Below are 15,049 nucleotides of genomic sequence, written 5' to 3'. Positions count from 1 at the left end.
ATCCCACAAGGGGAGATACATGAGCTAAGCTCTAGTGTTTAGATCTATTCTTAGCTAAGTCTAAATGGAGGAGATGAAGGAGTATATATAGTCCTAGGCAAACAGAGGGATAAGTGGGGGCGAAATGTTAAAACAAGGGCAAAGCCCGCAGCATCACACAGGGGGCCCCGTGTGCACGGGGTAAGTGGAGCCCGTGCGCACGGGGTATCCAGAGACCTGACGCAAGGGCCCATGCGCACGGGGTCCGTGAGGCCCATGGGAACGGGGGTCCCGTGGGCACGGTACACGCCCGTGCGCATGGGGTCTTCAGGACCGCCAGCCTGGGAGGCCCGTGGGCACGGGGTCGGAGGGGCCCATGCGCACGGGGTCGCCTAGGAGCTGCTCCCTTCTTCTTGGCACTTCCTTCTCCGCTTCCAGGCTTCCCTCTTGGATGGTGTAGATGTTCTCTTCTTCTTCGGCTCCTCCTCGATGAATGTGTAGCTCTGCTCACACCTATGTATGCACACGAGAGATGGGTCAAGTAGTATACCATCCTTGAAAGGTACAAGTGGACACGTGTAAAGGAGATGATTCACCTTTGTATGTATGAAGTAGATGTGGCACATGTCACTTGCCAAATGGACTCTTGACATGGTGATTTCCATAGGATGCTCCACATCACTACTATTAAAATTAAAATTAAAGATCATGAATGCTATGCTTTATGTGATTTGGGTGCTAGCGTTTCTACGATTCCAAAAACTTTGTGTGATGTGTTAGGTTTCCATGAATTTTATGATTGTTCTTTAAATGTGCACCTTGCGGATTCCAATATTAAGAAACCTATGGGAAGGATTAATGATGTTCTTATTGTTGCAAATAGGAATTATGTGCACGTAGATTTCATTGTTCTTAATATTGATTGCAATCCTACATGTCCCATTATTCTTGGTGCCCTTAGAATGATTGGTGCAATTATTGATATGAAAGAAGGGAATATTAGATTCCAATTTCCGTTAAGGAAAGGTATGGAAAACTTTCCTAGAAAGAAAATAAAATTATCTTATGAATCTATTATGAGAGCCACTTATGGATTGCATACCAAAGATGATAATACCTAGATATATTCTTGTTTTTATGCCTAGCTAGGGGCGTTAAACGATAGCACTTGTTGGGAGGCAACCCAATTTTATTTTTGTTTCTGTCTTTTTGGTTCTGTTTAGTAATAAATAATTCATCTAGCCTTTGTTTAGATGTGTTTTTATGCTTTTAATTAGTGTTTGTGCCAAGTAGAACCTTTGGGAAGACTTGGGGGAAGTTTTTGCAATCTTGCTGTAAAAAAACAGAAACTTTTGCACTCACGAGGTTTGCTGCCATTTATTACTGGAGACTGCGATTAGGTTGATTATTTTTTAATATGATTAATAGAAAAATTCCTCACGTCCACAAATTTATTTCAGAATTTTTGGGGTCACAGAAGTATTCGAAACCTACATATTACTACAGACTGTTCTGTTTTTGACAGATTCTGTTTTTCGTGTGTTGTTTGCTTATTTTGATGAATCTATGGCTAGTATCGGAGGGTATGAACCATAGAGAAGTTGGAATATAGTAGGTTAAACACCAATATAAATAAATATTGAGTTCATTACAGTACCTTATGTGGTGGTTTGTTTTATTATACTAGCGGAGCTCATGAGATTTTCTGTTGAGTTTTGTGTTGTGAAGTTTTCAAGTTTTTGGGTAAAGATTTGATGGATTATGGAATAAGGAGTGGCAAGAGCCTAAGCTTGGGGATGCCCAAGGCACCCCAAGTTAAAATTCAAGTACAACCAAAAGCCTAAGCTTGGGGATGCACCGGATAGCATCCCCTCTTTGGTCTTTGATCATCTGTAACTTTACTTGAGGCTATATTTTTATTCACCACATGATATGTGTTTTGCTCGGAGCGTCTTGTATGATTTGAGTGTTTGCTTTTTAGTTTACCACAATCATCCTTGCTGTACACACCTTTTGGGATAGACACACATGAATCGAAATTTATTAGAATACTCTATGTGCTTCACTTATATCTCTTGAGCTAGATAATTTTGCTCTAGTTCTTCACTTATATCTTTTAGAGCACGGTGGTGGTTTTATTTTATAGGAATTATTGATCTCTCATGATTCACTTACAATATTTTGAGAGTCCTTTATAACAGCATGGTAATTTTCTTTGGTTATGAAATTAGTCCTAATATGATAGGCATCCAAGATGGGTATAATAAAAACTATCATAAAAAGTGCATTGAATACTATGAGAAGTTTGATACTTGATGATTGTTTTGAGATATGAATATGGTGATATTAAAGTGTTCTAGTTGAGTAGTTGTGAATTGAGAAATACTTGTGTTGAAGATTGCAGGTCCCGTAGCATGCACGTATGGTAACCGTTGTGTAACAAATTTGAAACATGAGGTGTTCTTTGATTGTCTTCCTTATAAGTGGCGGTTGGGGACGAGCGATGGTCTTTTCCTACCAATCTATCCCCCTAGGAGCATGCGTGTAATGCTTGGTTTTTGATTACTTGTAGATTTTTGCAATAAGTATGTGAGTTCTTTATGACTAATGTTGAGTCCATGGGTTATACGCACTCTCACCCTTCCATCATTGCTAGCCTCTTCGGTACCGTGCATTGCCCTTTCTCACCTTGAGAGTTGGTGCGAACTTCGCCGGTGCATCCAAACCCCGTGATATGATATGCTCTATCACACATAAACCTCCTTATATCTTCCTCAAAACAGCCACCATACCTACCTATTATGGTATTTCCAAAGCCATTTCGAGATATATTGCCATGCAACTTTCCCCCGGTTTATTTATGACACGCTTCATCATTGTCATATTGCCTTGCATGATCATGTAGTTGACATTGTATTTGTGGCAAAGCCACCATGCATAATTTAGCATACATGTCACTCTTGATTCATTGCCCTTCTCGGTACACTGCCGGAGGCATTCATATAGAGTCAGATTTTGTTCTACTATCGAGTTGTAAATAAATAGAAGTGTGATGATCATCATTAATAGAGCATTGTCCCAAATAAAAAAAGAGAAAGGCCAAATAAAAAAGGCCCAAAAAGAGATAAAAAAGGACAATGCTACTATCCTTTCTTTACACACTTGTGCTTCAAAGTAGCACCATGATCTTTATGATAGAGAGTCTCTTGTTTTGTCACTTTCATATACTTGTGGGAATTTTTCATTATAGAACTTGGCATGTGTGTTCCAACAATGGGCTTCCTCAAATGCCCTAGGTCTTCGTGAGCAAGCAAGTTGGATGAACACCCACTTAGTTTATTTTGTTGAGCTTTCATACATTTATAGCTCTAGTGCATCCGTTGCATGGAAATCCCTACTCCTTGCATTGACATCAATTGATGGGCATCTCCCTAGCCCGTTGATTAGCCGCGTCGATGTGAGACTTTCTCCTTTTTTGTCTTCTCCACATAACCCCCATCATCATATTGTATTCCACCCATAGTGCCATGTCCATGGCTCACGCTCATGTATTGCGTGAAAATTGAAAAAAGATTGAAATTACTAAAGTATGAAACAATTGATTGGCTTATCATAGGGGTTGTGCATGATGAGAGCATTCTTGTGTGGCGAAAATGGAGCATGACCAAACTATATGATTTTGTAGGGATGAACTTTCTTTGGCCATGTTATTTTGAGAAGACATGATTGCTTAGTTAGTATGCTTGAAGTATTATTATTTTTATGTCAATATTAAACTTTTGTCTTGAATCTCTTGGATTTGAAAATTCATGCCACAATAAAGAAAATTACATTGAGAATTATGCTAGGTAGCATTCCACATCAAAAATTCTGTTTTTATCATTTACCTACTCGAGGACGACCAGGAATTAAGCTTGGGGATGCTTGATACGTCTCCAACCTATCTATAATTTTTGATTGTCCATGCTATTATATTATCTGTTTTGGATGTTTAATGGGCTTTATTATACACTTTTGTTTTATTTTTGGGACTAACCTACTAACCCAAGGCCCGGTGCAAATTGCTGCTTTTTTGCCTATTTCAGTGTTTCACAGAAAAGGAATATCAAATGGAATCCAAACAGAATAAACCTTCGGGAGAGTTATTTTTGGAACAAACATGATCCAGGGGACTTGGAGTAGACGTCAAGAAAGAAGAGAGAAGGCCACGAGGCAGGGAGGTGCGCCCCCACCCTCGTGGGCCCCTCGCAGCTCCACCGACCTACTTCTTCCTCCTATATATATAGATAAACCCCAAAAACATCCAGGAGCACCACGAAACCCTATTTCCACCACCGCAACCTTCTGTACCCAGGAGATCCCTTCTTCGGGCCTTTTCTGGAGCTCCGCCGGAGGGGGAATCGATCACGGAGGGCTTCTACATCAACACCATAGCCTCTCTGATGATGTGTGAGTAGTTTACCATAGACCTTCGGGTCCATAGTTATTAGCTAGATTTCTTCTTCTCTCTCTTTGGATCTCAATACAATGTTCTCCTCGATCTTCTTGGAGATCTATTTGATGTAATTCTTTTTGCGGTGTGTTTGTCGAGATCCGATGAATTGTGGGTTTATGATCAAGCTTATCTATGAACAATATTTGATTCTTCTCTGAAATCTTTTATGTGTGATTGGTTATCTTTGCAAGTCTCTTCGAATTATCAGTTTGGTTTGGCCTACTAGATTGATCTTTCTTGCAATGGAAGAAGTGCTTAGCTTTGGGTTCAATCTTGCGGTGTCCTTTCCTAGTGACAGCAGGGGCAGCAAGGCACGTATTGTATTGTTGCCATCGAGGATAAAAAGATGGGGTTTATATCATATTGTTTGAGTTTATCCCTCTACATCATGTTATCTTGCCTAATGTGTTACTCTGTTCTTATGAATTTAATACTCTACATGCATGCTGGAGAGCGATTGATGTGTGGAGTAATAGTAGTAGATGCAGAATCGTTTTGGTCTACTTGTCGCGGACGTGATGCCTATATACATGATCATGCTAGATATTCTCATAATTATGCACTTTTCTGTCAATTGCTCGACAGTAATTTGTTTAGCAACCATAATACTTATGCTATCTTGAGAGAAGCCACTAGTGAAACCTATGGCCCCCGGGTCTATCTTTTATCATATAAGTTTCCAATCTATTCTATTTTTCAATCTTTACTTTCAATCTATATCATAAAAATACCAAAAATATTTATCTTATTATCTCTATCAGATCTCACTCTCGTAAGTGACCTTGAAGGGATTAACAACCCCTTTATCGCATTGGTTGCGAGGTTCTTATTTGTTTTTGTAGGTATGAGGGACTTGTGTGTAGTCTCCTACTGGATTGATACCTTGGTTCTCAAAAACTGAGGGAAATACTTACGCTACTTTGCTGCATCACCCTTTCCTCTTCAAGGGAAAACCAACGTAGTGCTCAAGAGGTAGCATATATGTACACATCATCCAGCATGATGCGCATGTGCATGTGTTGGTTAGCACAAAATAGCCAATGCTCAAATAAATGAGATGCATGATATAGAAACATGTCATCCATAATGAGAGGTTTTTTTATTATGTATAGCATAATGGATACTCAAATTGTGTAATGCATCATGAGAGATATGTAGAGCATTGTTATTCATGGAATGCATATGGTGCAAGCAATTATGGGAAGCATTTAAAGGATAGGATGTATCAAAATCTCCTAATATGTATGAGGAAACTATGGGGGTCTCTTCATGATCATTAGTGGAAACATCATATGGAGAATATTCACAACATTCAAAACGAAGCATATTTGGAACAATGTGATCATGGCATGGCATAGTAGATGAATTGCGCAAATCATGTAAAGGAAGCATGGCAATATCATCACATGAAAAACACAAGCCAATGACCATCATCTCGTCATCTATGCCATAAGTGCAAATGGGATTTATTTTATGGGGCATGCATATTTACTATGTTGAGATTGAAATGATGCAATATGAGAGATCTCCCTCATCGCATATGACAAGTTTAAATGGTTGTCAAACATGATCTGACCAAAAGAATTTTCACATGATATCCTATGGAGCATAGCATCACAATTAGGCAACTCAACATGCTCATCATCATATTCATCATAAATATGTGGCATATCTAAGCATGTAGAAGACATATTATTTGGTGAATCCATAAGGTGATCATCATCATGCAAGCAATCATTTGCAAGATAGTCCACTGGTGGGACAAGTGAAGTACCATCACCTATGTTACCTTTAGATCATCGCTCATGTGTTTTAGGTGAGGTGTCGAAGATACACTCATTGTCATCTTCATCTTGATGGTACCATGTGGGGGTGCATCTTCTTCCACCATGGCCATCGTTGTCTCCATTGAGGGTATGGACTCATCGAGGATAGGCATGTTGTCATGTAGGAGACCTAGCACCAAAGAAGAAAACACACTCGGAGTATAGATTAAGTCGTTAGAAATCATAGTGGCCTCACATGTCGTCTCAACTACCTCACTCACTAGGTGTTGTGGCTCACTCACTCCCTCAAGGATCCTCTCACTCATATGTTTGGTGGAGTCACACAAATGTCTCTCAACCTCACATAGGATGTTTCGCATGCTCTCATGTGTGGGGCTAGTGGTGGTCACACTCATCCTCTCATAGGAAATGCACTCAATGTCACATATGGTGGAGTCACTCATGTCACTTATGTGGTGGTGGCTCTCCTCACATGGGAATTGGGGCATCTCTTCATATGTGGGTGTCGGAGAGATGTTGGTGCAAATGTCTCCAAACTCAACTCCTACCGCCGCCTTGGTTGAAGGGGTAGTCCCATGCTCAACCTCCTGATCCATAACACCTCCAAAGATGAATGCCGTAGGATGTGGCAAAACATCACTCTCCTCTGAGACCAAAGTTAAAGTCTCATGTGCGGTCTGTAGCTTGACTCGGAGTAGGGGACATATTGGGGCGACGTCTTCATGTTGTTGAAGAGGTTATGCTCGTCGCCAGGGGATGGCCCTAGCTCGACCTTCTTGTCATTGTCTTGTTGTTGGAAGCCCATATGATGTGGCACCTCGTGGTTCGTCTCCATGACCGAAGGGAAATTCCCTTGCTCGGTCATTTTCCTTGAGGGGCTTCCGAAGATGGAAGTGTCTCCCTCGCTCGTATGTGGTCGCCTTGTTGTTGAAGATGTCGAAGTAGGCGAACTCATGGGAAGTAGGCGAAGATGTCGTACGTCCAAAGGCGAAGATGCCTTGATAACACTTGGCGAAGATGTCGAAATGGTGGTGGTAGTATTCATAGCGTCGTCTTGGTGGTGCTTGTCTCACGGTCTTCTCTTGTGCTCATGAAGTTTGGCCGTAGCTTGATGTAGAGCTTGTTGGGACTTGTAGGTAGGCGCATATCGAGCATCTTCATGTTGATGGTGTCATTGTCGTACTTGAGCTCGATGGCGTTCGTCATTGCGCACATGTTGCTTGGAGGTGACTTGATGTTCATGACGATGTGGATCACAAACATGATGATGGTCGCCATGTAGATGTGGGTGTGGACGACTTGCACTTGCATCGCATGGGCACTCCGAAGATAATCGACTTTCTCACCGTCTCCTTGAGGATGATGAAGGGGAAGAACGGTTTATCAACAAGGTCTGAATCTCCTCCATCCTTGCATCTTCCTCCTCCTTTTGTGCGGAAAGCTTGTTGTTGAGGTAGTCTCTTGTACGTAGGTCAGAGTGACGCAGCTTGATGGCGAGGTTGTCAATGCACCCTCGCAATCTTGATTGTGCGCCTTGCATTTGTCGTTATAGATCGAAGATTGACGATTTGGTGATGTAGTTGTTCGCGTAGTCATTGTTGTCAAAGACCGAAGATGAAATGCATTGCCTATCCATCACAAGACTCGAGCAAATATGAGTGGGAGAAAGAGAAGAACTATACCAAATGTACCTTGACCGATGTTGAACATGTGATGTAGGGTGGAACACTAATTGGCCGATCTTTCATGAAAGGAGCGGATCCCGCGAAGAACACGAGGAACACAAAGAGGGAAACGAGGGAAAACACAAGGGGAAACACAAGAGGAACACTCAAACTAACAAGAACAAGTCACACATGGGCTAGATCCTCGAGTACATAAGGTAAGATACATGATCCACGATCAACTAGGGACGATACAAGGGTAGCCGGTTCTTCTCCGTGAGGAGGTCTTGAGGTTCTTCCCTAAAGAGGGGTCTTGAATCCTCTTGGGGATCTTCTCCGGTGGAGGCTCGAATCTCCGAGGAGAAGGTAACCAAGTGGATGAGCAAAGCTCTCACACGAAATATGAGCTAATACTTTGCTAACCCAACAAAGTTGTACGGGATGGAGTATATATAGTTTAGGGGGAAGAAGGGATACACGGGCCTCGGCCCTGCACTATGCGCAAACAGGGGAGGCCAGATGTCCGGGCTGGTCGGGCTGGATGTCCGGGCTTTCAGGCGACGCCGGACGTCCGGGCTGGGTGGCGGACGTCCGGGCTGGAGCGGTGGCATTTGTTGCTCTCGGGTTCGGAGGGGCCAGATTTCCGGGTCGGTGGCCGGATGTCCGGGGGCTCGGGAGAGGCCGGATGTCCGGGCTGCCGGGGCCGGATGTCCGGGGCCTGTAGCCTTCTGCGGCTAGGCTGCTGTAGTGGAAGACGCTCCAGGGGCCAGACGTCCGGGGCCTGGGAGATGCTCTTGGCTCCTTCCGTTGGTTCTCCTCTTCCGTGGACTTGGGGACTTGTACATCTTCATGCACATCTTCGGGGGGGCTCTTGGTACCTAATCATGCACAACACCTCGGTCTTAGGTAGTAGCCATGTCTCATGCATAGAAAAGTGGAAGTTTGGAGAGGAGTGAGTTCACCTTATCTTCGCTAGCTTTGGCTCGGGCTCGTGTCATTGGTCCAAGTGGTGTCGTTGGAGGTGTGCATGCGTCCATGGGGATGATCTTGGGATGCTCCGCATCATCTCCCCTCCCTTGGGAAGATCCGTCCTCGGATCGAAATCCTCATCACCATGGTAGGGCGAGAGATCTTTGATGTTGAAGATGTCGCTCACGAAGTACTAGTCACGAGGGATGTCGATCTTGTATGCGTTGTTGTTGTAGCGTGCAAGAACCTTGAATGGTCCATCCGCGCGTGGTCGAAGTTTGGACTTGCGTTCTTGGGGAAAGCGGTCCTTGAGAAGGTGTAACCACACGAGGTCTCCAATGTTGATTATCATAGGGTGCTTGTTGGAGTTGAGCTTGGTTGCAAGGCGTTGTACTTGGCACTCGATGGTGTTTCTTGTATCTTCATGCACCTTATTGAGATGGGTCGCTCGTGCACTTGCGTCCAAATTGATGTGCTCTTGGAGTGGTAGAGGGAGAATATCTAATGGTGACAAAGGGTTAAATCCATAGACGACCTCGAAAGGGGACTTGCTGGTTGTTGAGTGTCTTGCTCGGTTGTAGGCGAACTCGGCGATGGGTAGACACTCCTCCCACTCCTTGATGTTTTTCTTGATGAGTACTCAAAGGAGAGCGGAGAGTGTGCGGTTTGTCACTCCGTTTGGCCGTCGGTTTGAGGATGGTACGCCGTGGAGAAGAGTAGCTTGATTCCGAACTTGGCGCATAGGGACTTCCAAAAGTAGCTAAGGAACTTGACGTCGCGGTCCGAGACGATAGTCTTTGGCACACCATGGAGACGCAATATTTCCCTACAAAAGAGATTAGCAACATGTGAATCATCATCTATCTTGTTGCAAGGAATAAAATGTGCCATTTTTTAGAAACGGTCCACAACGACAAATATGGAATCTTTCCCATTTCGAGTCCTAGGCAAACCAAGTACAAAGTCCATGCTAATGTCTTCCCATGGTTGGTATGGAATTGGTAAAGGCATATAGAGGCCATGAGATTGAGCTTTGGACTTAGCTTCGTGACATGTAGAACATCGGTTGGTGAAACGATTGACGTCCTGAAACATCTTTGGCCAAAAGTAGCTCTTTGAGAGTGTGGCGAACATCTTGTCGCGTCCGAAGTGTCCCATTAAGCCTCCTCCATGAGATTCCTGCAAAAGCAACAAATGAAGAGAGGACTCGGGGATGCAAAGTTTGTTAGCTCTCATAAGATAGCCGTCTTTGATGTAATAGCGTTCCCAAGATGTATTCGACAAGCACTTGGCATAAGGAGTAGCAAAAGTTGCAGCATGCTCATACAAGTCTTTGATATGCTCGAAGCCAATGACATCTAACTCAAGTTGCGTGACAAGCATGCATATGCGGGAAAGAGCATCCGCTACGATGTTTTCTTTACCCCTGATGTACTTGATGACATAGGGAAAAGACTCAATAAATTCACTCCATTTAGCATAACGCTTGTTCAACTTTGTTTGTCCCTTAAGATACTTGAGAGTCTCATGATCGGTATGAATGATAAACTCATGGGGATGAAGGTAATGTTCCCATTCATGTAAAACGCGGACTAAAGCATATAGCTCTTTGTCATAGATGGGGTAATTGAGTTGCGCTCCGGAAAGTTTCTCAATAAAGTAAGCTATGGGGCGCTTCTCTTGCGTTAACACGTCTCCTATGCTATTACCACTAGCATCGCAATGAATTTCAAAAGGCTTGTCGAAGTTGGGTAACGCAAGCACGGGAGCATGAGTAAGCAAATTCTTAAGCTCATTGAATGCGGTATCTTGGGATGGTCCCCAAACAAAAGGCGCATTCTTCTTTCTCAAAGCATGCAAAGGCGAAGCAATGGTGCTAAAATCCTTCACAAAGCGACGATAGAAACCCACAAGGCCAAGAAAACTACGCACTTGATGCAAGTTGGTTGGTTGCGGCCAAGTCTTAATAGCATTGATCTTGGACTCGTCAACATGAACACCCTTAGAAGAAACAACAAAACCCAAGAAAACGAGCTTATCAACACCAAAAAGGCATTTCTCCATATTAGCATAGAGGCGCTCTTTTCTAAGAGTTTGCAAAATGGTGCGGACATGGGTGACATGCTCTTTGATAGATTTGCTAAACACAAGAATGTCATCAAACTAGACCACAATAAATATACCAATGTAAGGGCGAAAGACATGATTCATGAGGCGCATAGAAGTGCCCGGTGCTTCCGAAAGACCCATAGGCATGACTAACCACTCATACAAACCAAACTTGGTTTTGAAGGCAGTTTTCCATTCACAACCCTCTTGTATGCGGATTTGATAGTAACCACTCTTAAGATCAATTTTGGAAAATATAGTGGCACCGCTAAGCTCATCAAGAATATCATCTAGGCGTGGAATGGGATACCTATAGAGAACAGTGAGAGCGTTTATAGTTCTACAATCGGAGCACATGTGAAAACTACCATCACGTTTTGGCACAAGAATGACCGGAACGGCACAAGGGCTCAAACTTTCACGCACATGTCCATGGTCTATGAGATGCTTTACTTGCCTTTGTATTTCTTTTGTTTCGTCGGGGTTGACACGGTATGGATCTTTGTTCAGAAGAGGTGCTCCGGGGATGAGGTCGATTCGGTGCTCAATGCCTCGTAGAGGAGGTAGACCCGGAGGTAGCTCATCGGGGAAAACATCTTGAAATTCCTGCAAAAGAGAAGACAACACTAGAGGAAGAGTGTGAGAAGTGTTAGTTTGTGGTGCATTGTCCTTGCACACGAGGACGTAGTGTAGGACATTAGATGGGTTCTCACACACTTCTCTCATCTCATGTTTGGTGGCAAATAGAACTAGGTTCTTGTTTTCGCTCATCGTGGAGGCACTCAATTTTGGCTTGTGGCTCTCACTCTCTTTTTGGTGGCTCGCTCTCTCACTATGATCACCACGATGGGTGGCTTGCTTGTCGGTGATCACTTGACTTGGCGACATTGGACGGAGGACGTACTCCTTGCCCTTCATCTTGAAGATGTAGTGGTTCGTTCGGCCGTTGTGGACGACTCCTCTATCGAATTTGCATGGCCGTCCAAGGAGAAGATGAAAAACGGTGATTGGAACGACGTCGCACTCCAAGGTGTCTTCGTAGGCGCCGATCTTGAAGGAGACTTGTACTCGGTGATCGACTTGGATAGTGCCAGAGTCACTAAGCCATTGCACTTTGTATGGATGTGGATGCTTCGTCTTGGGCAATTGGATCTTGGAGCAAAGTTCTTAACTTGCGAGATTATGACAACTCCCTCCATCGATGATGACTTTGACGGATCGTCCATTGATGTCGGCCTTGGTGTGGAATATGTGGCATCGTTGGTCTTCTTCTTGGTGATGTTGGAGAGTCAAGACTTTGGAGACAACAAGTGCGGGACTTGAGTCTTCATCACAAAAGACTTGTTCTTCGTCATTGTTCACTTGGCGGTGCATGGCGACTTGCTCAAGGGCTTCCATTTCGCCTTCACTCATGGAGTGATAAGTGACATCGTCGTTGAAGACCATGGTTCGCTTGTTGGTGCACTCGTAGGACTTGTGGCCTCGGCCTCCGCAAGTGAAACACTTGAAGGAACTCATCTTGACGATCTCGTCGGTTGGGGTTCATGATGATGAAGCTCTCGGCTTGAAGTTGCCCGTAGGAGGATGGCTTGTAGGTGATGAAGCTTTCTTGGAAGTCGACTTGTCAATGTTGGAAGTAGAAGGTCTTGTAGTCGGTATTGGAGTCGTTCAAGCTTGGTTATTGGAGAAGTTGTATGACTTGGATGAGAACTTCACATACTTGAAATCATCTTGCACTTGGCGTTCCGCTTTGGTAGCTTGGTGTACTAGCTCGATGAGATTTGAGTATGGTTGGAAGTCGGCAATCTTCTTGATAGGATGACTGAGTCCGTTCAAGAAATGTTCCATTGTTTGCTCATCATCTTCCATGACATTGGCTCTTATCATTGCAATCTCCATCTCCTTGTAGTATTCTTCAATGATCTTTGTTCCTTGCTTGAGTTGTTGGAGTTTTATGAAGAGGTCGCGGTTGTAGTAGGTAGGCATGAAGCGTGCTCTCATGACATCCTTCATTTGCGCCCAAGTAGTGATGGGTGGTTCACCTCTTGCCTCTCGGCGCTCTATGATTTGTTCCCACCAAATGAGGACATAGTCTTGGAACTCAAGGGATGCCATCGCGATTTTCTTCTCTTCTTCAAAATTGTGCAAACGGAAGATCTTGTCAACCTTCAATGCCCATGAAAGGTACTCTTCGGGATCGTTGCTTCCGTTGAACTTGGGCATGGTGAACTTTAGTTTGCCATAACATTTCTCTTCATTGTTTTGGGGTCGGGGATGATGACGCCCATGTTGTTTATGATTGTGCAACTCGTGGTGCTCTTGGCGCGGGGGGTAGTTATCTTCATGGTGTTCTTGTCGTGGAGGATCTCCATTGTCTTCATGCTCTTGATTGACTTGTTGTTCTTGGCGAGCTTGTGTAGGAGCTTGTCGAGCTCGAGGAGGAACTAGACGATGCACGCGAGCTTGAAATCTTCGTTCTTGAATTTCTTTGCGAAGTGCTTCCTCTTGTTCACGGGCTTGTCGGCTTCGGTCGGCAACGGCTTGACTCGAATCGCGTAGATCTTGTTGCGCCGCAAGTGCTTGAGCGTCACGGAGTTGTTGTTCTTGACGTTGTGCCTCAGCATCTTGAGCATTTTGGTGTAGACGTGCTCGCTCTTCCTCTTCATGTTGGCATTGTCGTTGCTGTTCTCAGGCTAGCGCAAAGGCCTCTTGAGTTTGACGTTGTCGGCGCTCTTGAGAGTCGGTGTCGCGTAGCGGATTGAGGCTTGCTTGACAATTGGTGCACGCAGCCCGGCGAAGAGTGTTCGATGTCGGTGTACTTGAGCCGGAGAGGGTGAAGTCAGAGTGGCGGCTTGAACGGCTCCTTCTTGAAGTGGAAGACGAGCGGTTGAGCAACAAAGCACGAATTTCATCCATCCTTGCGTCATTCTCTTGCTTGTGATCGTCCAGCTTGTGGTCGAAGTAGTCCCTTGTACGTTGCTCGGAAAGTCGCAAGTTGGCGGCAAGGTTGTCGACGCGTTCACTCATAGCTTGTTGCTCTTGATGCAAAGCACGTTGTGCACCAAAGAGGTGACTCTTGGTGACGAAGGAGTTCATGTCGTCTTGCTCCATGAAGAGTGGGTTGGTAGAAGTACTTGGCCTATCCATCATTCCAAGACAAATGTGAGTGGTAGAAAGAGAAGAACGAGTACCAAATGTACCTTGACCGAAGTTGAAAGTGGATCGAGGATCACTCCAATGTAGGACAAGGAAATAGCATAATTGGTACAAGTTCTTGTCGGTTTCTCACACCTACACAAGTAAGCTTTTGGTGGATCTTGGTTAGGATGGTGGCACAAAATTTGATGCAATTGTAAGTGAGCTTCAATAATGTTGGAGAAGATTCGCAAGATGCAATGTAACAAGTAGACCAAGCATATAAGCTTCACGGAAACACACATGCAAAAAGCTAAGTGGGGTTGTGCAACCAAGGGTGAGCCAAAATGTGGAATCCACAAAAATGCTCTTGTTGCACAACACTAGAGACACGCTAGCACGATTGCACAATAGGCGGATACAAGAATTTGTGCACAACCTACTTAGCAAAAATGCAACGACTTCTATCCCAAATATTTTGTATGCAAGGTGTTGCTATGATATGATCCAAGATGATCGAGTATGACAATCTTAATGTTGTAAGATGCTATGGTTCTTGCTTAAAAGCTCTTTTCTTATCTTTCCTCTTTGCTTAAAAGCTTGTTTGGCTCTTTGATGTTTGAGCTCTTTTCTCATGCAATGTTTGACGAACCAAGATAGCAAATGGGTATGCGGTGACAACTTTGTGACACAATAGATGATACCAATATATGCAACAATGATGTATGTATGCTATGGGAAGTATGATCACTAATGTGCACAATTCTCGTTGCCGGCAATACTTAATGGCTAGTCTCGATGGGTAAGCAACTTAAAGGAGTAAGGCTATGATGGCTATCAATGTAATGGCAAGAGTGATATGTCCAATACCAAGATGAGGTTACCGGTCTTGCTTCCGGTATGGTGTCAAA

This window comes from Triticum aestivum, chromosome 2A (assembly GCF_018294505.1).
Source record: "Triticum aestivum cultivar Chinese Spring chromosome 2A, IWGSC CS RefSeq v2.1, whole genome shotgun sequence".
NCBI classification, from domain to species: domain Eukaryota; kingdom Viridiplantae; phylum Streptophyta; class Magnoliopsida; order Poales; family Poaceae; genus Triticum; species Triticum aestivum.
Note: the sequence above shows the minus strand (reverse complement) of the source record.